General features: G+C 34.7%; 2 long non-coding RNA genes across 4 annotated transcripts in view; one reads left to right on the top strand and one right to left on the bottom strand.

Annotated features, from left to right (window-relative positions):
* The window catches only part of LOC112655343 (uncharacterized), a 211,118-nt gene that overhangs the window by 54,011 nt on the left and 134,277 nt on the right, over nt 1-22,830 (top strand). The gene's annotated exons all lie outside the window — the stretch shown is intronic.
* On the bottom strand, nt 831-15,160 carry LOC112655344 (uncharacterized). Its single transcript, XR_003133637.2, has 3 exons — nt 14,943-15,160; nt 1,445-1,486; nt 831-956 (listed from the first exon to the last, which is right to left on the bottom strand). It is a non-coding gene; the product is annotated as an uncharacterized LOC112655344 (long non-coding RNA).

The following is a 22,830-nucleotide window of genomic DNA, read 5'->3' on the forward strand; positions in this document are numbered from 1 at the left end:
TGTTGTACATTATGGTTTCCAAACTGCTGGATGTTCTGTCTAGAGTTGCCATCTTCAGCCTGCTGATATTTAAAATCTCAGTTTCAATATGACCTCCCCTAGAAAACTGTCCTCGATCTCAAAGTCTGGGTTAGAGACCTAGCTGCATTTCCACCATATGATAGAATTATGTCTACCTTGGTATTTACCATACTGCAATTATTGACTCATCTGATGGCTCTACTAAATTCATAAGCCACTTAAGGACAAGAGCTATACTGTACCCAGCTTTTTGTTTTTAGCACGTAGGGGTCTAGCACAATATAGGGCCTCAATACATGCTTACTGAATACATCGATGGGCATTTTAAAAGTTATAGAGATGCTTCTGCTAAACAGATTAATACAACTCAAGCGTTTTCACTTTGTGTGTGTTTTTTCTCATACGGTTCCATCTCTGAAGAATGCTCTATTCTTCCCTCTTTTCCTAAATTCTATTGAATCTTCTGGGTCCAGGATTAGGGCCACCCATTACAGTTCAGAAGGGATTCCTTCATCCACTGAACCTGTTTCTTGAATTTTACATTCTATTGCCTCAATAATCCGTGTTATGTTTTTTCACTTTATATTTTAGTAACTTTTTTTTTACTATAAAATACATGCTTATTTTGGAAGTTGGGAAATATTATAGCAAAAATAAAGATAATATGTATTTCCTTAGCTGGCAATGATTATTGTAAATATTTTAGAATTTCTGTCTGTATGTATTTACCTATAATTAAAAGTAAATTTTTATGGTCTTGTGCTTTTTTTCCTTCATTAATATTATATCACATGTACTTTCAAGCTTACCATATTGTCTATGAAGTATGGAAGGGAAAAGATGTGGATAGACATTTCCCCACTTGAGACTGTCCCTGTCAGTAACATATTTGCATACTGGACATGCTGGCAACCATCTTGGCTCTGAATGGAAATCTAAAAAGAGATAAAGACTAAGTAAAATAGAGCTTTATACTACTGTAAATGTAATCCTTTTGGACAACTAAATCTGACTAAAATTTCAAGGGGTAATTCCATAAATTTCATAAAGTCTCAAAGGGAACCTGCCAAGAAAAAAAAAAAAAAAAGGAAGACAAGAAAAAGAAATCTTGTGTCTGAAATAGATAGCCATTGATATTAACATTTTTGAGAGTGTTCCACTCGCAGACCTTTTGGTTGGTGCATTCCAACCAACTCACTCATTCTCTCGCCTCCCCTCCACCTGCCTCTCTCAATAAATGCTAGTGTGTTATTATTGTCATCACCACTATATTCTTCTCAGCTGTTCTGCACCAAATAAGGGCATCTTCCTAGGTTTCTATTAAAGATCCCTGATTACCTTTGGCAAAATTAATTATGATCTAAGTCAAGTAAAATACACTTCATTATGAACTTGGGTTTTCAATTCTGTCTCTTGCACTAACCTTTGAATATTCCACGTGAGGTCTTGGTTGCTCATCTATGGTCTGCAATTTGAATAATAAGGGCAAGGCACTGGTGTTAGTGAATGAAACAGAGATTAGAGAAACAATACGAGACACTTAGAAGAAAAAATTGGCAGGAATTAGAGTAATCAAATATTCGCGGTGTCCAGACAAATATTCGAGGTGCCCAGATTTTAATATAAGTATTGATTCTTAATACCATTCTTTTTTTTTTTAATACCATTCTTGATACAATTTCAATCCATGATTTGAACAGAAGGAGACTATTATATGAATATAAACTATGTTAATAAAGATTTTCCCCATTACAAAACTAATCCATGGTTCCTGCTGAAAGTTTGCACAACACAGAAATGTTCAGAAGAGCAATGCAAGTAAGCATTTTTTTCATACCCTAAAAAGAGCCACTATTAAGGGTTAGGCCATTATAGTCATTTTTTCCCCATATCGCAGAATCTTATGAACTACAAGAAAGTACTTGAATTTACTTAGGTAATTACTTAGGTAATAAAACACAGCTTAGATTTATAAAGCTATAAGAATAAAGCAAATGTTGATACAATATTTTACATGCCAGATGTCAAAAGCATTGTTTTGTTTTCCCAAAATGTCTCCCTGATTCCTGAAGGAGTCCATTTTCCTGCCCTGTGGTCACATAAATAATGTAGCACTACAGAGGTCCATCAAGGGTTGTTAGGGAAGCAAGAATTTTGTGCTGTTTTCACTGGGCTCACCCTAAAAACATCACAGTGCAGTCACTTCAAAGTTAACCAGAGCACTGCCAGTCTGCTCAATGTAGGGAGAGACAGGCTCAGGAGTACAGTCTGATGATATTTCTGACACAGATGTGCTTGTGGGTTGAGCATGGTAACATGCTTGCCTAGTCCTCTTTAGTGCTTGAAAATCAACTACTTTCTTCCTTCTGAAAAGTATCCTTGTGGTGAGAGAGAACTAGAAAAGAACTGGATACACGCTTGACAACATCCATGTCCCTATAGGGTGGAAATTGAGTTTCATTCCTTTTTACTCTTTTTTTTAAGACTTTATTTATTTGACAGAGAAAGAGAGACACATAGAGAGCACAACCAGAGGGAGCAGCAGAGGGAGAGGGAGAAGCAGACTTCCTGCTGAGCAGGGAGATGGATGCAGGGCTCAATCAGGACCCTGAGCCAAAGGCAGATGCTTAACCAACTAGGCCCCCAAGCGCCCCTATTCTTTTTGACTCTTTCTTTTTCTAAAGATTTATTTATTTATTCATTAGAGACACAAAGAAAGAGGCAGAAACACTAGCAGAGGGAGAAGTAGGTTCCCTGTAGGGAGCCTGATGCAGGACTTGATCCCAGGACCCCGGGATCATGACCTGAGCCAAGGGCAGACGCTCAACCACTGAGCCACCCTGGTGCCGCTCTTCTTGACTCTTAATTGTGATTCAGCATCTCCATACTTTACAGTGAATAAAAAAAAACAAAAACAAATACAACACAATGGAGAAATTCCACATACATATTATTTCAGCATCCCCCAATCCTCTTCCTGCACAGTAGTTATTAAAGTGAAGGAGATCAGTACAGAGGATGTATCCACACTTCACCAGCTAGGTGCCGAGCTGTTCCCTCAACGCCTTCATGTGTTTTCAGGGAAGGTATCTTTGATCTTCCTATGAAATTACAAATGTCCCCACTCTTCAACACAAGCCCCCTTCTCCACTGTATTTTTTCCATAGTGCTCATGGTCTTCTATTACACTTTTCATTATGTATTTATTTTGCCTTTTATCTGCCACACACACACACACACACACACACACACTAAAATATAAGCTGCAACAGGGCAGAGATTTTTATTTACTGTTTTCCAAGAGGCACATTGTTGTGAATAGTATTTATGTACTATTCTTGATGCTTCATAAATATTTGTTAAATAAATAAACCTCAGTTTTCATCAGTTTAGCATGATCAAATTATTGAATTTATCATGATATAATGACACAAATGGCTACTGATCTGTATGTATATTTGTTTAGATTTTTTATATAAACTCCTATGCAGTCTGCAACTAAAAATAATTTTACTTCTTCCTATCCTAACCTGTATACTTTTATGTCTGTTCTGGCCTTGTTGTACAACTAGATCGTTTAGCCTGAGTATGAGTGGTAGGAAGAGACACCCTTGACTTGCTTTAAATCTTATGGAAGAAGGATTCAGTCTTTTACCATGAATGATGATAACTGTAATTTTTTTTGTAGATGTCTTTTAATCAGGTTAATGATCTCCTTTATACCTAGTTTCCTGAAAGACTTAATCAGAAATGGATAGTAGGTTTGGTAATACTCTTATGTGAGTCTATTAAAATAATAGATTTCTTTTTAGTTTGTTAATATGCTGAATGGAATTATTGATTTTTCCTTTTTTTTTTTTTTTGAGAGAGAGATTGAGGATATGTGGGAGAAGGTTAAAGAGGGGCAGACGGAGAGGGAGAGAGAGAATCTTAAGCAGACTCCATACCTAGCAAAGAGACCCACACAGGGCTCAATTTTACTACCCTGAGACCATGACCTGAGCCGAAACCATGAGTCCGGTGTCTAACTGACTGATCCACCTGGGCACCCCTTTCCTACTTTTTTATTACAGTAAAATACACACAAAATGAAATCCACCATTTTAACCACGTCTAAGTATACAGCTCAGCAGTATTAAGTACATTCGTAATGCTGTCCATCCATCTCAGTAACTCTTTTCATCTTGCAAAACAAATTTTTGCCCATTAAACAGTAACTCCCCATTCCCCTCTCCCCATAGTCCCTGGCAACCACCATTCTGTTTCCTATCTTCATAACTATGACTATTTTAAGTACTTCATGCAAGTAAAACCATACAGTATTTGTCTTTTTGTGACTGGCATATTTAACTTAGCACAATGTCCTCACGATTCATCCATGTTATAGCCTATGCCAGAATCCCTTTCCCTTTTAAGACTGAGTAATATTCAATTCCATTGTGCGTATATATACCATTTTAGTTGTTAGTCAGTGGACACTTAGGTTGCTTCTACCTTTTAGCTATTGTGAATAATGCTGCAGTGAATAAGGGTGTGCAAATCTAATAATATGGCAACTCTGGAAATCAGATTCTGCCCTTTCACCAGGTTTTATTGTTTTGTCTTTTACTTATTTTATTTATCTTTATTGTTGTAAGGCTATCTCTGTGCTTAGATTAGCTTGTGGTATATAAACTTAAAGGTTTTCTCAGGTCTTTTCTGAGACTTTTCCCTAGGCATACATACTCACTTTCTAATTTTCCCCCTATATGCAGTTGCTTGTGAATAACAAAGCCATTAGTATTTGGCTCCCAAAAAGGGGGAAAAGAAAATAGTCAAAGGGGGGATGCTGGGCACTGACTCTTTAAATCTAAATCCCCTGGAAGTCACTTTAGTCACTAGGGAAGGGCTTGCAACAATAAGAGGGGTGGAGAGTTGCAACAATAGTATCTGCTCACCTTCTTGGCTACAGCTCTGGATCAGAAGCAGCAATCAGAGGTCAGAGAATAGGTTCCTGGTATCTGGAGGACAGGTTCCTTTTTGTTGTTCCTGGATCCTGCAAGCTGTGTGCAAGATGCTCTAGGAACATGTACATAGCTGTTTGCCACATGGCTAGGGTCAGGGAGGTTGTAAGCTGTTACTGTGCTAAGAGCTGAAATTGACTGAAATGAACCACAATTTACTCTCCAAGTCTTCTCCAGGAAGTTGTAAGACTTTGATAGACTCCAGAGTTCTAAAATAGTTGTATCAGATACATTCTTCCAGTGCAATTGTTGTCGAGCTGAGGACAAAGATTTCTGGCACTTCCTACTTCATCATCTTCCCAGAATCCTCTTTCACATTATTGACTTTTCTATGTTAAATTAACTTTGCACTGTAGGTAAATGCCATTTGTCATGATGCAATATCCATCTTGCATATTGTTGGATTCAATTTACTAAAATTTTAGAAATTTTTAAAGTTGAGATATTTTGAATCCATGTCTATAAGAGATATTGCTCTGTAGTGTGTATGCGTGTATGTGTGTGTGTGTGTGTGTGTGTGTGTGTGTGTGTGTCTGATATGTTTTTGTCTGATGATGATGGCCTCAGTACATTGGTAAGTATTTCCTGATTTCCAATTTCTCATCAAATTCTTAATGCTGTATAAGTTCTATGTACCTTTTCCCCTGTGTTTCTGGATTTTTTTAATGGTGTTTGTATATAGAGTCTGAGTTTTTAGGTTTGTTTATTTTACTACTACTTATTTTTATATATGATGAATTCTTCCCAAATAAGTGGTATTATGTGAACACTTGGTATTAAGGAGGAGCCAGGACAATATCTTGGCTAGTAAAAGCTGCTCACAAACAAACCTCTATTTGAATCAGGGATTTTAACTGTATCTAATAGATAATTATATTGTTTCAGTTGACAAAGATGAGTAGCTATAAGTGGGTTGCCAAGTTTAGCAAATATAAATATAGATGTCTATGAATCTCCCTCTTGATGCCATGCCCTCTTCAGCACTACTTCCCTTAACTTACTGTGGGTTCAAACCAGAGCCAAGGAGGCTTCAAAACTAGACACTTAGTGCTGGACTTACACAAATACTTCCAGGTCCTGCCCTTCTTATGTGTGCCTACTTTGGAGATACCTGTGCTCTTGAGGAAGTCCCAATTTGGTGTCCTTCTTCACCTGATAAGCATTTCACTATACTGCCTGATTTCTTTTGTTTTTTTTTTCCAAAAATTTTTCACTGCATTTTATGCTTAGTTTAGATTTTATCTTTAAATACTATTATTACGAAAGATGAAATATCAATTTCTGTTTTTCTCTTTCTTCTTTCTTACTGCTTTCAGAACTGAAGAAATGTTTACTTTGCCAATTCATACCTAGAGATTTGTTTTTTTTCTATTTAATAGTTTCTTCAATATCTATTTAGTTTAATATTCTTTCTACTTTGTATTTTCCCATTTTTTCCAACTATTTGTTCAAAACATGTTCACTATTTTGTAATGTGCCATCTTATTATTTATACATTTTCCTTTGTCCTATTGACCACTCATTTCCCACTTTATATTTTTTTAAATTCTGCAATTTTTTTTATCTTCATTGTTTTACCCCCAACATTACATTGATTTGGGTTGGGATTTATTTTGTTATTTCTCTCTTTTTTTCATTGAATACCTACTTTACTTTTTTATCAAAATTTTGAAAAATGGAAATATTTAAAACTATTAGTTATATGTGAGAAAAGATGGATCTCGTTCATTTGGATGTGTTGCTATTATGATTTGCCTTCCAAAGTCTCTTATTATGGTTAAAAATCTGTATTTAACAAAATGATGCTAAGCAGCATCTCCCCATCCCCACTGAATTCTAGGAAACTAAATATTTTTTTAATTCAAATATAATTGTGCAGTACCTTATTTATTTCTTAGTTTTTGCATTGTGATCAGAGAATATAAACTATGGAATATATACATTTTTCAATTTATTGACTCTTCTTTTTTGTTTTTTAAGTAGTACAAAAGTAGCTCTAATATAATATAATAGAAAAAAATGGCCACACTTTTTCTCCTTGATTACCTACCTTTCTCTGGAATATAACTGCTTGTGGTTTTAGAGGCAGCAATGTACTGTTTATTACCTGATCTCCTTCTCTCAGCACACCTTATATTTCAGAAGATGAATATCTAGACTTAGATGAATTAATTCAGATACAGTAAAAATTAATAAGAATTTAAAATTAGGGTATGAAGTAACTGTGTCAGTGAGCTATGACTTCTGAGAGTGAGTATAACACAATACAGAGGAATTTGATGGTATTACTATTGGGAATTACTGAATAACTATCCAAAAACTTAATATCTTCAAATAATATTTAAGTTTTAACTTTTGATTCTTTATAACTGGTAAACCAAATGCTTCTTGTCTTGGCTCCATCATGAGGCTTTGATCAGCTGTGAATCAAGTAGGCACCTCTGTTTCTGGGGCATGGCGGGTTGTCCATTGGATCACCTGGGTTCTCTTCCATTTGTCTTATTTCTGAATGTCTCTCGTATCCTCCCAACAGTCTAGCCTGGTATGAAGCATAAGTGCAAGCAAGCTCAAAAGCGCAAGAAATCATGCTAAACACGCAAAGCCTTCTGAGGCCCAGACACAGAACCTGCATACAGTCACTTTAGCTATGTCCCATTAGTCCAAAGAAGTTAAAAGGCCATTCCAGAGTCAGAGTATGGATGTAAAACCCAAGAATACAGGGTAAGGAGTGTGGACACATGGAAGCAATTAATTTGTGCCAGAATAACAGTCAATTATCACAGTCTTCCCTCTAGACCAATCACTGGTGTCCTCATGCAAAATACACCTATTGTTTTTCAAACCCCCCAAAAGTCTCTGTTTATCTAATCATGTCTGCAGTCTCAAAGCCTAGGAATCTTAGCTTTGTAAGTGCATCTCCTTGATAAGGAGAACTATAAAGAAACAAATCATCTACTCCTCATTCCTCATCTTCCAAACTATGATAGAGCAGGGAAACAGAGAAAAACAAGAAGCCAACATTAAATATACCCATACGTGAAGCAGATGGACAGGAGACACATACCAATTACTAGTCTTGAGTCATTCTGAAATTCCCCTGGCAAATGTTTAAAAGTCCTGCAATTCTGGGTATGAAATATACTCTTGAATAGGATGTGGGTCTATACGTTGTCTTACACTGTGTCTTGAAGCTACATTAAATTTGATTCTTATGTTGAGCCCATTTCTTTCATTGGCACTTAATATTTTACTTAAGATGCTGGATAGGTCAGAAACAGTGGACAGAAACTAAAAAGTTATAGGGCAAGCTTCATGGCTTTGGGGCCATAATATAGGGCCATCAAATAAATTCATGACAATATTTAGGATAAGTCAACTCTGAAAAGAAGCCAGTTAACACAAATCATTAAGAAAATGGACCTCTGAGAGAATTAAGAAGATGGATTTCAGTGAGACAATATGACCCAAGTTCATTAAGGGTACAGAGTATGTGGTTAGGTATCCTAGTTTCTGGGTTAATCTTAAGGTTAAGTTCCTTAACCTTAGTTAGTCATCTTTATATTCCTTTTCCTTAGGCTTCATCATATTCCTTTTCCTTAGGCTCCAAAAGAAAACTTTTATTCTTTTTCTAACCTTATTCTTTTCTGTAAGCTAATTATGGCAACATCTTAACCAAAATGGCATGTACCTAAATCCTTTGTTGAAATAGATAGAAATGTGGTCTTCTCCTATTGTAATCCTAGGTACATTGCAAGGTTTATTGATTTCCTTGTACATATAAATGGAAACATGTTTATATGAAACCATGCTAACTAGATGTATAAAACATTATTTTCATTATTACTATCATAATATGTATCCCCATTGAAGGAATAAAGCGCAAAAAAAAAAAAAAAAAAGGATTAGCCATGGTATTTCCTGGGTGAGCATTCTATAAAATTCTTTATTTTCCCTGCTTACAATTTTTTTTGACTGAAAATCACACACATATCCTTAGTGTTCAGTTCAGTTCAACAATTCTATATATCCTTGAAAACTCTCAGAAAACAAGACAAGATATTTTTATAACCAAAGAAAATTCATTTTGCCCCTTTTTGTCTTCCCTGCATCTTCGTGATACAACCATTCCCCATCTTTGATCATTATAAATTAGCTTCATTTGCTCTTAGAGGTTATAGAAATGGAATGATAGAATTGATCATGTGTGTATGTGTCTTACTCTGATCAATATAATGATTTAAGGCTATATCCATGGTGTTGTTTCATTATCTCTTGAAATATATTGTTTTCTCCATTTTCGATTTCCTTTCTTTCTGGGGATTTCATTACACACATGTGAGATCATTTGATCTTTGACAGATCTGTTCTATGTTCTGTTTTTTCAGACTTTTTTCTTCCTCTTTATGCTTCTGTTTGATGCTTTCTATTGCTCTGTATTAAAATTCTCTAATTCTTTTCTCTACTGAATTCTATTTGCTATTAAATGCATATGATGGAGATGACTGGGTGGCTCAATGGTTGAGTGTCTGACTTGGGCTCAGGTCATGATCCTGGGGTCCTAGGATCTGGTCCTAAATCAAGCTCCCCATAGGGAGCCTGCTTCTCCCTCTGCCTATGTTTTTGCCTCTCTCTGTGTTTCTCTCATGAATAAATAAATAAAATATTAAAACAATAAAATAAATGCATATAATGAATTTTCATTTCAGATATTACAGTTCCTACATCTCTACTAAAATTCTTTATATACTTATATTTATCACATTTTCAACTATATACGTTAGTACTTTTATTATTTTTTGCCTGTTTTCATTTAATTAATTTATTTTAAGACTTCTACTTCCTCACAACTTCCAGAGTTCTTTTTTTTAAATAACAGTTATCGTGAAGTTGTTGAATGATAATTTTAATATTGCACCATCTCTGCATCTACTTTTATTGACTATTTCCTTTCTTGACTATGGACCTCTCTCTCTCTTACTCTCTCTCTCTGCTTCTTTATGGGTTTTGTAAATTTGTTATTAGACGATTGTCTTTTGCGTAAAAGAATAGTATAGACAGAAATAAATTATATTTACATTTAGAAAAAAAGAATATACCTTCTTGTGATAAACTGCTATAACTGAGGCCTCATTCAATTTCACTTGTATTGAGCTAGGCCTGGGATTTTTGACATACCCAGTCTGAATGGCTTTAGTTTGTGTTCCTTCATTTCTGTTTCCTCATGTTTAGAAATTGAGCACAGATCTTTTTCCTTCTGTGAGGCTTGGGGTCTGAGAACTTGTGAGATTCTTGAGTTAACTCTGTGCTTTATAGCTGAGTTGTGAGATTTCCAAGTTGTGGAATACTTCTCTGTGATTTCTACTAAAATAGGCAGATTGTTTGGTTTCTGAGGATTTTCCTTTGGTCTCAAAACCTACTTCAGGCTTTGTACACTGAGACAAAATTTCAGCTGATATGATATTATTACTTTGTTTCAACTGCTTCCCAGATAAAATCTGTATGCCTTGGATTTATGTCCTCAGGTATTTTGCTCTGTTTCCATCTTCAGAAGGCAGTTTCTTTGTAGTTGTGGGAGGCCACACAAGCCTTAGTGACAGTCTCTTTCTCAATTCTCCTGTTTGACACCCCAGCCCTTGACATAAGACCTAAACCAAATAGTGAAGACCATGGAAGAGTTGATGAATGAGGACAGACTTTTTCTATGCCTGGGATTTCCTGAAATTCTAATTTTTAATGTAAGCCAAGATGCAGCTCTTAAAAGTATATTCAGCTTGTTTCTTCCTACTTCCATTAATGGCAAATTCCCCATTCTCTCGTGAGGAAATATGTATAGATTCTCTGTCTTATAAAAAAATCATAACTCTCTAGAGCTCATATCATAGTTTCTTTGCATCTAAAACTATCTGATGAGTTCAGAAAAACTGAATTTTTGTAATTATTTGTCTTAATTTGACTGTTGGGGAAAAGAGACAATCTCTTATAATTGTCTATGCCTTAATTAGAAGCTAAGTATTCTATTCCTTGTATTATATTAATTTTCAAATATTCTTCCAAATTGGCATGCATTGCTTTAGAAATATCCTAGTAATAAGTAGCATAAATAAAGTAAAATTAATCAAGTGTCTATCTTATCCAAAGGAAGTGATTTCAAATCTATAATATTAAATGTTAGGCTTTAGAAGAAATGACATTGGGATGCCTGGGTGGCGCAGCAGTTTAGTGCCTGCCTTTGGCCCAGGGCGCGATCCTGGAGACCCAGGATTGGGTCCCACGTCGGGCTCCCTGCATGGAGCCTGCTTCTCCCTCTGCCTGTGTCTCTGCCTCTCTCTCTTCCTCTCTCTCTCTCTCTCTCTGTGACTATCATGAATAAATAAAATCTTTAAAAAATAATAAAAAAATAAAAGAAATGACTTTTCCTTTCTAATAAGAGGGAATTTGCTGTTGAAGGCAAACATTTTCTATTGTCTTACTTTTTGTTACTTTTATAAATGTTTTTTTTTTTTTTTTTTTTTTTTTTTTTTTTTTAAATAATTTTTTTTTAAATTTTTATTTATTTATGATAGTCACACAGAGAGAGAGAGAGGCATAGACACAGGCAGAGGGAGAAGCAGGCTCCATGCACCGGGAGCCCGACGTGGGATTCGATCCCGGGTCTCCAGGATCGCGCCCTGGGCCAAAGGCAGGCGCCAAACCGCTGCGCCACCCAGGGTTCCCACTTTTATAAATGTTGAATTTACAATAAAATTCTATATTTATCTTCCTCTGTGATGCTAGAGACTGTGAAGAAAATCTAGTGCATTGGGATCCCAATAGCTGAAAGAAATCATATCATTACCATTTACATAATTAAATGAGAATCAATTGAATATCACTACTATTTGTCAGTATTCAGGTGGGAATTATAATTTAAGCAATAAAAATTTTATTTATTGATTGATTGATTTAATTAAAGATCTTATCTATTCATGAGAGACACACACACAGAGAGAGAGGCAGAGACACAGGCAGAGGGAGAAGCAGGCTCCATGCAGAGAGCCCGATGTGGGACTCCATCCCAGGTCTTCAGGACCACACCCCAGGCTGAAGGCAGTGCTAAACCACTGAGCTACCTGGGCTCCCCAAGCAATAAAAATTTTGACATATTAAAGATGATGAATCAATCAAGTAAAAGAAAGCAAACCAACCATCTGGCAACAACAAAAAAAAGTTACATGCTTATTTTACAACTTACTAAAAACTTAGATTTACCAGTGTTACATTCATATCTATATAAGCACCCATTTCTACCTCATCCTTCTAGAAAAAAATAACAGGCTCATACACTTTAGGAAAGTTGCACAGGGAATTGAGTGATTAATGCAGAATCAATACTACCACCAAAGAGTCTACCTGATTTATCTTACAATCAACATGGGAAAACCGTTTTGATGTTATGACTCAGCAGATGTCAAGATGTAAACCTTTCACAAAATGATTTCAGGGCAGGAATTAACTTGCTTACTCTGCAGAACCAGGCAAGAGAGAAAATGCCAGGAAGAGTTCAACCAAGGATGTGCCTCAAATGTACCCAGTGTTCTTTCTTATTTTCTCCCCTTTTCTTCCTGTCTACCCTTTTCACCACTGCCAACTATTGTTAGAAAGAACACAAATGATGCAGTCAGCAATAAACTGGACAGAATATTAGTGCTCTAGAGAAATCATGTTAGTGGGAAATGGCTAAGTAAGACCATTGCTAAAACTTGCCTGCCATGGCTCTGAGCTGCCAGGTAAGGTACATAGAGAATTACAACCATTTGAAATTTAGAACTACATGGTTTCTGTTTTAGAGAGTCCTTCAACTCTTTGAATACTGAAGATTCCTCCTCTGCACTTTGCTCCAAATAGCCCTGATCCATCACAAAATTGTCATCTCAGAAACAACAGGATTTATTGAAGTATGTTAATAGCTCAGTTATTTATGAATAATTAATAATAATAATAATGTACAAATGCCAAGAAAATTCTAACGTAGTGAATAAAAATAACCAGGATGAGGTGAATTGCCCCAGGTTTTGGAAGAGTAAATATGGCCCCCATTCAAAAAAATTTTAGAAGCCTGAGCCCATAGAACTTGGCCTTATTATAATAAATATTTCCTGTATATTGTTTTATATAATTATTTGCACATCACCTCCATCTCTATATAATATACACATTCCTCTTCTCCATGATCTCTGCATGGATGCCCCTTTTCATTCTTCAGGTGGAGTGTGAATGTCACCTCCTCCTCTGAGAAACCTTTCTTAACTATGTAGTTTCAACCTAGTATCTTGTTTATTCCCTTCAAGGCCATTGTCAGATTGTGCTGCTATAACTAACTAACTAACTAACTAACTAACTAACTAACTAACAACTAACTAACTTTTTAGAAATCTTCTCTATTACTTTCCTGCCACAAACATCAGTTGATGAAGGCAAGAACATGTCTGATGTTCTGGGATATTAGACATTTAGCATCTGTCACACTGTAAGGCACAGAGGAAGATCTCACTTAATATTAGTGAATAAATAAATACATTAAATGCTATACCCCTCATGGAGTATCCTGTGCCCCTTTCTTATAGAACTATTTTTCTCTATGTCTCTTTTCTAAGTTATAGTGAAATTACTGGGCTCTAGTTGCAAGTAAAAAAACCAACATAAATTAATGTTAGCCCAGAAGGGATATTATTAACACATACAGTAAAAAACCAGAGATTGATCTTCACAGAAATGGTAGGATCCAGGCTTTATAAATGGTATCAGCATCCCAGAATTGCTATTTCTCTCTTTTTATCTTTCACCTCTGCTTCCCATTGAGTCAGCTTTATTTTTAAGCAAATTCTCTATATGTAGGAAGTGTGGTCTCCAACAGATGCAGGCCTGTGTTCAATCAGCTTAGCAACAACAGAAAGAAAGCATCTTTCTTGTTACCGCAGTGAATGACCCTAGGATAACTCTAATTATTCTGGCTGCATTAATCTGTGAGGCCAAGGGAATGAGGACATTGACTGGCCAGACTTGATTCATTGTACAACACTATCATCCAAAACATACCTTCCAAAAACCTCCTGGAGTGATTTTTTTTTTTCACCAGAATAAGAAAGAAAGAATAGCATGTACTGCAAAGATCAAAAGCATATTAATCTGATCCACCACACGTTTCACCAGTAACTCTTCTAGACTAGTTACTACTTTATACCCTTTATGAAGATGCAGAATATACAAACCATCACAACTTGTGGTGTATTAGCTTCTTGTTTGGTATGTCTGAGTTCCCAGTGTATTAAACAAAGTTCCTAGTTTAGTACTTTCTTCTAATAAATGTCTTATGAATGAATTCATGAATGAATGAGTATTTTTCTGAACTTTTCAGCAGACTTCAGTTGAATTTTCTAATTAGATTTAGAGTATAACTTTGTCTCATGAAAATAACTTTTTCTAGGTGGAGGGGAGGGATGCATGATAGTATAAAAGGGACATCTCTATGTCCAGCGACTAGAATTTCAGACAAGGACATTCCCAGACATAATTCTGTCAGAAAAATCCACAAAATAAGATCAACACAAAGAAACCACAGTGTAATAGTTCTGAAAATATAAATATAAGCCATCCCCATCTGGAATATTACTTACAAGTTTTTATCCTCCTATTTCTTCTCCTTAAGGAAGAAAACCAAAACAAACAAAAGAAAAAACTATGTTCTGAGCTCAAAGGAGATTCAGATAGACCTTAATGTATGAGGCAAGCTGAAGTCATCACTAACATCTATAGATTCCTTTAGTTCTCTATGATACACAGTAAAGCAATGAATAATCCATTTATGACATTTATATGATTGAAAGGCACATAAACCATTTACAATTTTGACTGTATCTGAAATTCTGAAACAATTCTTACCACTTATTGTAGTTTTTGTAATTTCATAAGGCCCCAGCATGAAACAATCATAAAAGTTTTCACAGACTGTTAACAAAAAAGCAATCAAATCAGTAATTCTCAATTATGTATAATTTTTGCTTTCTCCATTAAATACTGCAAGGTGAGAAATACTAATAATCAGTTAAGTTATATATTTCATAATTTTATATATGGAAAACTTTTTACTCCCCAAATGATTCTTGTAAGAGATGGTTAATTGTAGGAATCTAGAATCATGACAAATTTCTGCTATGAACTATAATTCTAGAATCTCTGTTAATTATCATTACTACTATCTCAATGTAACCATGATTTTATGAAGGATTTTTTATAACAAGTTGATTTTAAGATTCAGTGAAAAGTATATACAAACAGATATAGACTAGGCCTTTAAAATAAAATTATTTAAAGAAAACAACAAAAAGTACTCCCGCCCTAAGAGCCATCAAAATATAGTTTAAAGATACACTCTTATATAATGTTTTGGTCACTTCTTCAGGTCATTTTATTTATTTACTATTTTGTCATTTTATCACTTTCCCCACTCCAAAGTGAGGCATCAATATGGTTTGCCTATATTGAATTGGCCCTAGTGAGTTAGTATATATAATGCTGTGATCCGTGTGTTTGGCTTTGTGACAGGAGATCTAGAAATATACAGCTATTTGGCTATGAAAGGAAGTGAATAGTGAAGTCAACACAAAGAGGGACAGGTAGAGTTAAATTATTGCTGGGAAATATGACCTGCTCCCAATCAAACCATCTTCATGCAATGTCTGTATCATTGCTTAAAATATTTGAAATTAGATTTTCTATAATTTAAAACAAAGTACATTGTATGTCTTATAAATGAAGCTGACATATATAAAAACTGAAGCAATATTGATGTGATTTGAAGTGGTAGCGTTCAGTGCCAATGGCCAAGAAAGAATTCTTGAGATGTCTTTGGTGCAAAAAGGTGGTTTTATGAAAGCAGGGGGACAGGACCCGTGGGCAGAATGAGCTGCACTGGGGTCATTAGAAGTAGCTGATTATATACTTTCAAGTTGGGAGGGGGTTAGGGATAGTGTAAGTCTCTAAGGAATTTTGGACGCAAGGTTTCCAGAACCTTGAGGAGGCTAGCTACTGTTGGAAAGGGTCATTTATTACTGTCTTGTAAAAATCTGAGTCATGAGACCCTTCAGATGTATATTGGTGGGCCATATACTTGGGGGATGATTGCCAACATATATCTTGGAGGGTGGAGATACAGGAAGTTTCCAAAGGAATATTTATGTTAAAGTAGACTTACAGAATCCTGGGGGTTGGGCTAAGATTGTCCTTTGATCCTAGCAACATACTAGGATTGAAGTAGCTGAGCTCCTAAAGGGATGTCAATCTGCCTGTTTCAAGGTTGTAAGTAGTGAGGAAATTTAATTTTTCTTTTGTCTTTGCTTCCCACATCAATATGACCTCAGTGAAAGAATTGAAAAAAAAAAAAGATGAATAGAACAGGACAGAGTCCAGAAACCAGCCGAGAGAGACATACTAGAAAGAAACTACTTAAGAAGTTTGGGGAAAAGGATTCCAGGACTGGTGTTTTATAATGTACTAAAATATTTCATAGTAGTAAAGGTAGAATATTTCCAAATGTATTCTATGATCTAAGTATAATGCTGACTTCAGGAGGAGAAAACTATGACACAGAAAAATAACTATGGACATAACACAGTTGATTATATACTAAGAGATTTAAAATAAAACATAAACAAGAAAAATACAGAAAATATGTAAAAGAAAATATGTTGTAATGCACTAGTATTTATTTTAGGAAAGTAATGATGGTTAAAAACTTGATCTATCACTGCAATCCACTGTACTAATAAATTTAAAATTAAAAAATATGATCATAATTAATAAATTTCTATTGATAGAATTCTCCTGGATTTTCAAAATAATAAAACTTATCAAACAAGAAACAGAAGAAATGGTCTTCAGTTAATAAACATAATAATGTTCAGTGTTGAGTAAACATTTATCTTTTTTTTTCAAGATTTTATTTATTTATTCATGAGAGACACAGAGCGAGAGAGGCAGAGACACAGGCAGAGGGAGAAGCAGGCTCCATGCAGGGAGCCAGATGTGGGACTCAATCCCAGGGTCTCCAGGATCACGCCCTGGGCAGAAGGCAGGCACCAAACTGCTGAGCCACCCAGGCTGCCCAACATTTATCACTGAAGAGTCTATCAAACACAATAAAAATAAAACTATTCTCCCTATTTCATTTATAAATTAAATTCTTTTCTAGTAAAAAAAAAATCTGCAATGTTTTTTATGTTTGGTAACCTGATGCCATAATTTATTTTAAAAAGTTATGATCAAGTTTGTGAAAACTGTTTTGGGAAGAGAGAATGTTGTAATAGTGACTTTAGCAGGTGGGGGCACCTAGCTGTCTCAGTCAGTAAAATGTGTGACCCTTGGTTTTCAGGTTGTGAATCTGAGCCCCATGTTGGCTGTAAAGACTACTTAAAAATAAAATCTTAAAAATAAAAAGGTTATAAAGCATGGAAAAATGTACAGGAAAAGATACATATATTAGTGGGGTAAACTAATAATATGTGTGCATAAATCATATTATAAAATAATTGTTTTTAACATATTAGGAAAAAAGTTATTTAATAAATGAAGCAGGGTTTGTGGGTTATTTAACAAAATTTGAAACAGAAAAACAAATATATTCAACATATAAATATAAAAATAAATATATAAAATTACAAAAGTACTATACTCCAGGAAAATGGGAAAATTGATTTTTATTATCTAGAAATATGGAATGCTTTGTTTCTTAGGACAAGAATGGAAGCCATAAAGAAATATATTAGCAAATGAGTGGAAACAATTACAACTCCCAAACATTAAAAATTTACATAAAATAGATATAATTGACAAAACACAAACAAGACAGATAGTATGAAAACAAAGGTCAGTGCTCCTATATTAGTAGATTCCATATAAATAAATAAGAAACATGCAAATAAAGAAAATGTAGTCTAAAATTACAGAAAGGAAGTTCTCAAAACAAGTAAATTCAAATGAGTCTAAAGAGAAGATATAGATTCACAAGATTCCTAATGAATAAAAAATTCAAACTAAAGCAATGATACAGCATTTGCAGCTTATAATAGTGGCAAAATACAAAATGATTTACATTCAGTTTTAAGAATGTAGGGATTATGATATTCTCAAACAATGCTGATGGATATAGATCAGTACAAAGAATTTCAAGGTCAATTTGATGTACCAGTCAACATTTTCCTGATGAACAAATCCATTAATCTAGCAAAAGTCACAAAATGAAGTATGTTCAAGGATATCCATTATAGCATTACAAGCTACCTAAATCTCTACCAGTACAGGGAATAATTAAATCAATTTTGATACAACCAATGTCTTCCAACACTGTGAGTTAAAAGGAGAATAATAGTCTGTGTTCATGTGAACTAAAAAGGGAGAATCTCTATTATTTTTCATTAAAAATTAGAAATATTTAGAATCACATGATTCCATGATTATAAAAATAATTAAATATGTAAAATATTTGAATATGCATATTTGAAACTTCAGAGTTATAAACATCGAATTATTAATGTTTAGTTGTCCTGGTTAGTGGTGGGAAGAAAATGGAAAATTAACTTTATATATATTACAGTGTCTATTTCAACATTTAAGCAATTGTGCTATTTTTGCACTTTTAAGATTTTTTGAAAGTTTTTTTTATTTATTTGAGAGAGAGAGTGCACAAGAGACAATATGAGCAGGGAAGATGGGCAGAGGGAGAAGGAGAAGCCGACTCCCCACTGAGCAGGGAGCCCGACACGACATGGGGCTCAACCCCGGGACCCCAGGATCATGACCTGAGCCAAAGGCAGATGAGTCATGAGGCACTCCCATATTTTTAAGATTTTTAAAAATCACACTTTTTCTGATATTCTTTTTTATCATTTGTTCTAGATCTTGTAATTACTGTGTTAAACAGATGTTGTAATAAATGTATCAAGGAAAACAAATGGAGTTTTATTTCAGTAGAGTTATTTGGACAATGTGCTTAAATTTGTAGTAATAAATTTCAAGTTCCAAATCTTTACCTTTGAGAAATATTGCTTATTAATTTCTGTACTGGTTAACTCATCAATATATGTTCATTTTACTTTATTGCAGTATTTAACAACTGAGATTTTGATCTTATAGTTATTATACCACTTAATTTCAAAAGTGATGATGTATGGTGTATTGACTTGTTCTATATAGCCCTATATACCAGCATCTGACCTCTAATGGATAGTAACTTCAAAACTCAGAGTTTTCTTTGTATTGTGTATCTCATAGCCCAATTAAATATTAAAATATATAGAATTATACATAGATATATATAGCTATTTATATACATAGCTGTAGTAAAATTTGTCTTTAATAAATATATATGCATTTTTAAAAAGATCCTATTACTAAATCCAGATTGATCCATCTATATAATATCCTGGTTTTACTCACATACTCATTGAGGAAAACAAAAACCAGTAAAATTTCATTAGCATTTAATTATGGTTAAAGAGATCTGGAAATACATCTATCATCAATTACTCAGATTAATTATCTGATTTTTGTTCATAAATTATTTTTAGAGTAGACTAGGGACAGGAGATAGTTAAAACATACCAATAATAAATTGGTTCAGCATACTTCTCTAGGAAATATTGTATATACATGTATATATGTTTTAATATGGGACTATCCTATAGCTAGCTTGTGCCTTGCTTAATTCAGTTATCAAGTACACAAAACTGTCAGCAAATAAATGCTCTTCAGGTGAACCGGATTGTCAATGTCCACATGCTACTATGAGCAAAGACTTTGTTTCTAGAATCATATGTACTAAAATTTAGTTCATGTATCAACCATACATTAACTGTGTAGCTTTGAGTGAATTACATAACCTCTTTAAGCCTCAACTTGTTCATTGGGAAAAGTGAAGTGATAATGAATAGTATCTAGTATAACAGGTTGCTTTGAAAAATTAAATAAGATTGTGGGGTGCCTGGGTGCCTCAGTCATTTGAGCATCTGACTCTTGATTTTGGCTCATGTCATGATCTCGGGGTTATGAGATCGAGCCCCACTCCTGGGGAGTTTGCTTCTCCCTCTCTTTCCCCTGCCCCTCCCTCTGTTCGTACTGTGTCTCTCTCAAATAAACCAATGAAATCTTTACAAAAAAGATTCTCTCTCCCCTCCTCCCTCTGCCCTTCCTCACTCTCTCAAATTAAGTAAATCAATAAAATCTTAAAAAAAAAGTGAGATTATGCATATGCCTTGGCATATCATAAATGGTTAAAACTCACATTTCTTCACTTCATTCTTTTCTCACTCTTCCCCAGATATGATGAGTCAAGACTTCAGCAAAATGATTTTCCAAATAAAGAAAAAGAGAGAGGAAGGTGCAAGGGAAGGGAGGCAGAGGGAGAGGGAGAGAACTCTGAATGCAATTGTCAGATTTTTCTGAGATGAACACTCACCAGAACTATTATAATTTCAATATTTCAATTAGTGGTAATTTTTTTCATCCCACAGAACTCATGAAGGTGTTTTATCCTGACCTATAATTGTAACAAGGTAGTCTTGGATGGCCGGCAATAATAAATCCATTTTAAAACATCTTTTTATTAATACTCGCAACAAACCTGAGATGAACTGAACAGCCATTGCAGGTCATTTTACAGACGGGAAATACAATGAGGTTCTTAGTTATTATAATTTACCTGACATGCTTTACACATTAAATCCCTAATGGTGGTGACTTAAACTCAATTCTCTCGACTGTATGCCTGATACTTTAATGGCGCTTCCTTCCATTTTCTGCTATTCAGTGTCAGTATATCCAGTGGCTGTTAACTTTTCGGTTTGGCAGCACAAAATTTAGTTATTGGTACAAACCCCAAACCGCCTCCTCCTGGTACTGTTGTGTTTTGTTTTGTTTCTTTAGGCTATTCCAACACATATTTAAACAAGCTTAATTTTCCCAGCCCAGATTGAGAAAGAATCAAACTAACGTCTTCTTGTAAAAACATTTTCCACCCTTCAGGTGCCATGAAATCCGTTCTTGCCATGGAACCTAAATTTGTCACAGCAATAAAAAGGGTTTAAGAGTGAAATAAGATGAAGATTTAAAGACAAGGCTTCCTGGAACCAGAAAGTCCTTTTTCTCTCAAATCTGTGACCCTAAAGCATGATGGACATCTCAGGGTCAAAACAACGGAGAGAGCATCCTTGTGGAAATGAAAATGAAGCCCAACCCTGCCTCTTGTTTTGTAGTAATTAGAGTAAACATGGTTTGCAGGGCTCAGAGATTGGTAATACAGGAACACAGCAGGCATGTTTTGTCTTCATCTAAGCCTTTCACATAGATTTGTAGACCACTATAACAATAGAAAATCCTTTGAGATGTGGTTATGTTTTTATTGACATAGTGAACTACCCAGCATCCATGATGTTCTGGCAGAGAATTGATCCCCCTTAATGCGTTTTATAGAGCCCTGTTTCTTTTCATCACTGTGACTCACAATAGTCTATCTTGAAAGGTAAATATGTACTAGGACATATTCTTTCTAATAAAAAAAATGACTTAACAATTCTGAAAGCTTCTTTCTTCTGTATATCTTTCACTTAATACATGTATAATGGCTCAATTCAACATGCACTTCTGTGTAACTGCTTCATGAATAAAAACTTTAAGTGGCAGTATTAGATATTTAAAATAAAAACTGATTAGGTTTACCTAAGGCTGTAAACTATTCTCACCAGTATATATGTAAACAGATAGACAGTTGTCCTAATAGTCCTCTCTACCATTAATTTCTTGCATTTCCTATACATTGATGAATTGAAAAATCTAGCCGCTACAATTCAGCATATCTTCTTTGTCTCCTTATATATCACTATATACTTAATTCTTTTTTAGTAATGAAAATATATTTTCATTATTTTAATAGAGCATATTTGGATGACCAACTCAGTTAACTTTTTAAAAACCTAAAAATAAAAGTTAAAGTATCTACTGTGTATCTGAATATATCTGCATATAGGCTACTTGATAAGTTTGGTTCATTCATACATTAAAATATGGCAAATTGCCCACCTTAAAATGAGAAGGAAAAAAAAAGAAGGTAGGATTATTTAAAAAATGTGTTCTGATGCCTCTCACTTTGTGTAAGAACAATAAAAAAACACAGCCAGCTTTTGGGAAATATGTTCTACTATAATTTCCACTTTTATCCTATCAGTTACATTTCTAAATCTGAATGCCTGACAAATGCCTTCTAAAAGGGTATAATATTTCCACTTATTTTGTTTTGCCCAATTTCACACAACTTTTTAACCTTCCTATTAATAGGCCCCATTCAAAATGCTTTTTTTAAAAAAAATTCATTTATTTTTGACTGTTTTGACTAATTTTCGTCACTGAAGTCACTGAAGCTTGTATAAAGGGTCAATTTCCACACTGAAGTCTGAAGTACCTAATGTATAGTGATTCAGAGAAGCAAGTTAATACTGAGATTACCTCAATAAATGTGCTCAAGATCAAACACTATCCATCCCCAGGCTCTCAAAGCTAACTCCTGCTTAGAAAAAATTAAAAGGGACGCCTGGGTGGCTCAGCGGTTTAGCGCCTGCCTTCGGCCCAGGGCGTGATCCTGAAGTCATCGGGCTCCCTGCATGGAGCCTGCTTCTCCCTCTGCCTCTCTCTCTCTCTGTGTCTCTCATGAATAAATAAATAAAATCTTAAAAAAAAAAAAAAAGAAAAGAAAAAATTAAAAAATTAAAAAATTTCTAAAGAA

The sequence above is a fragment of the Canis lupus genome, chromosome 9, assembly GCF_003254725.2.
Source record: "Canis lupus dingo isolate Sandy chromosome 9, ASM325472v2, whole genome shotgun sequence".
In the NCBI taxonomy this organism is placed as follows: Eukaryota; Metazoa; Chordata; class Mammalia; order Carnivora; family Canidae; genus Canis; species Canis lupus.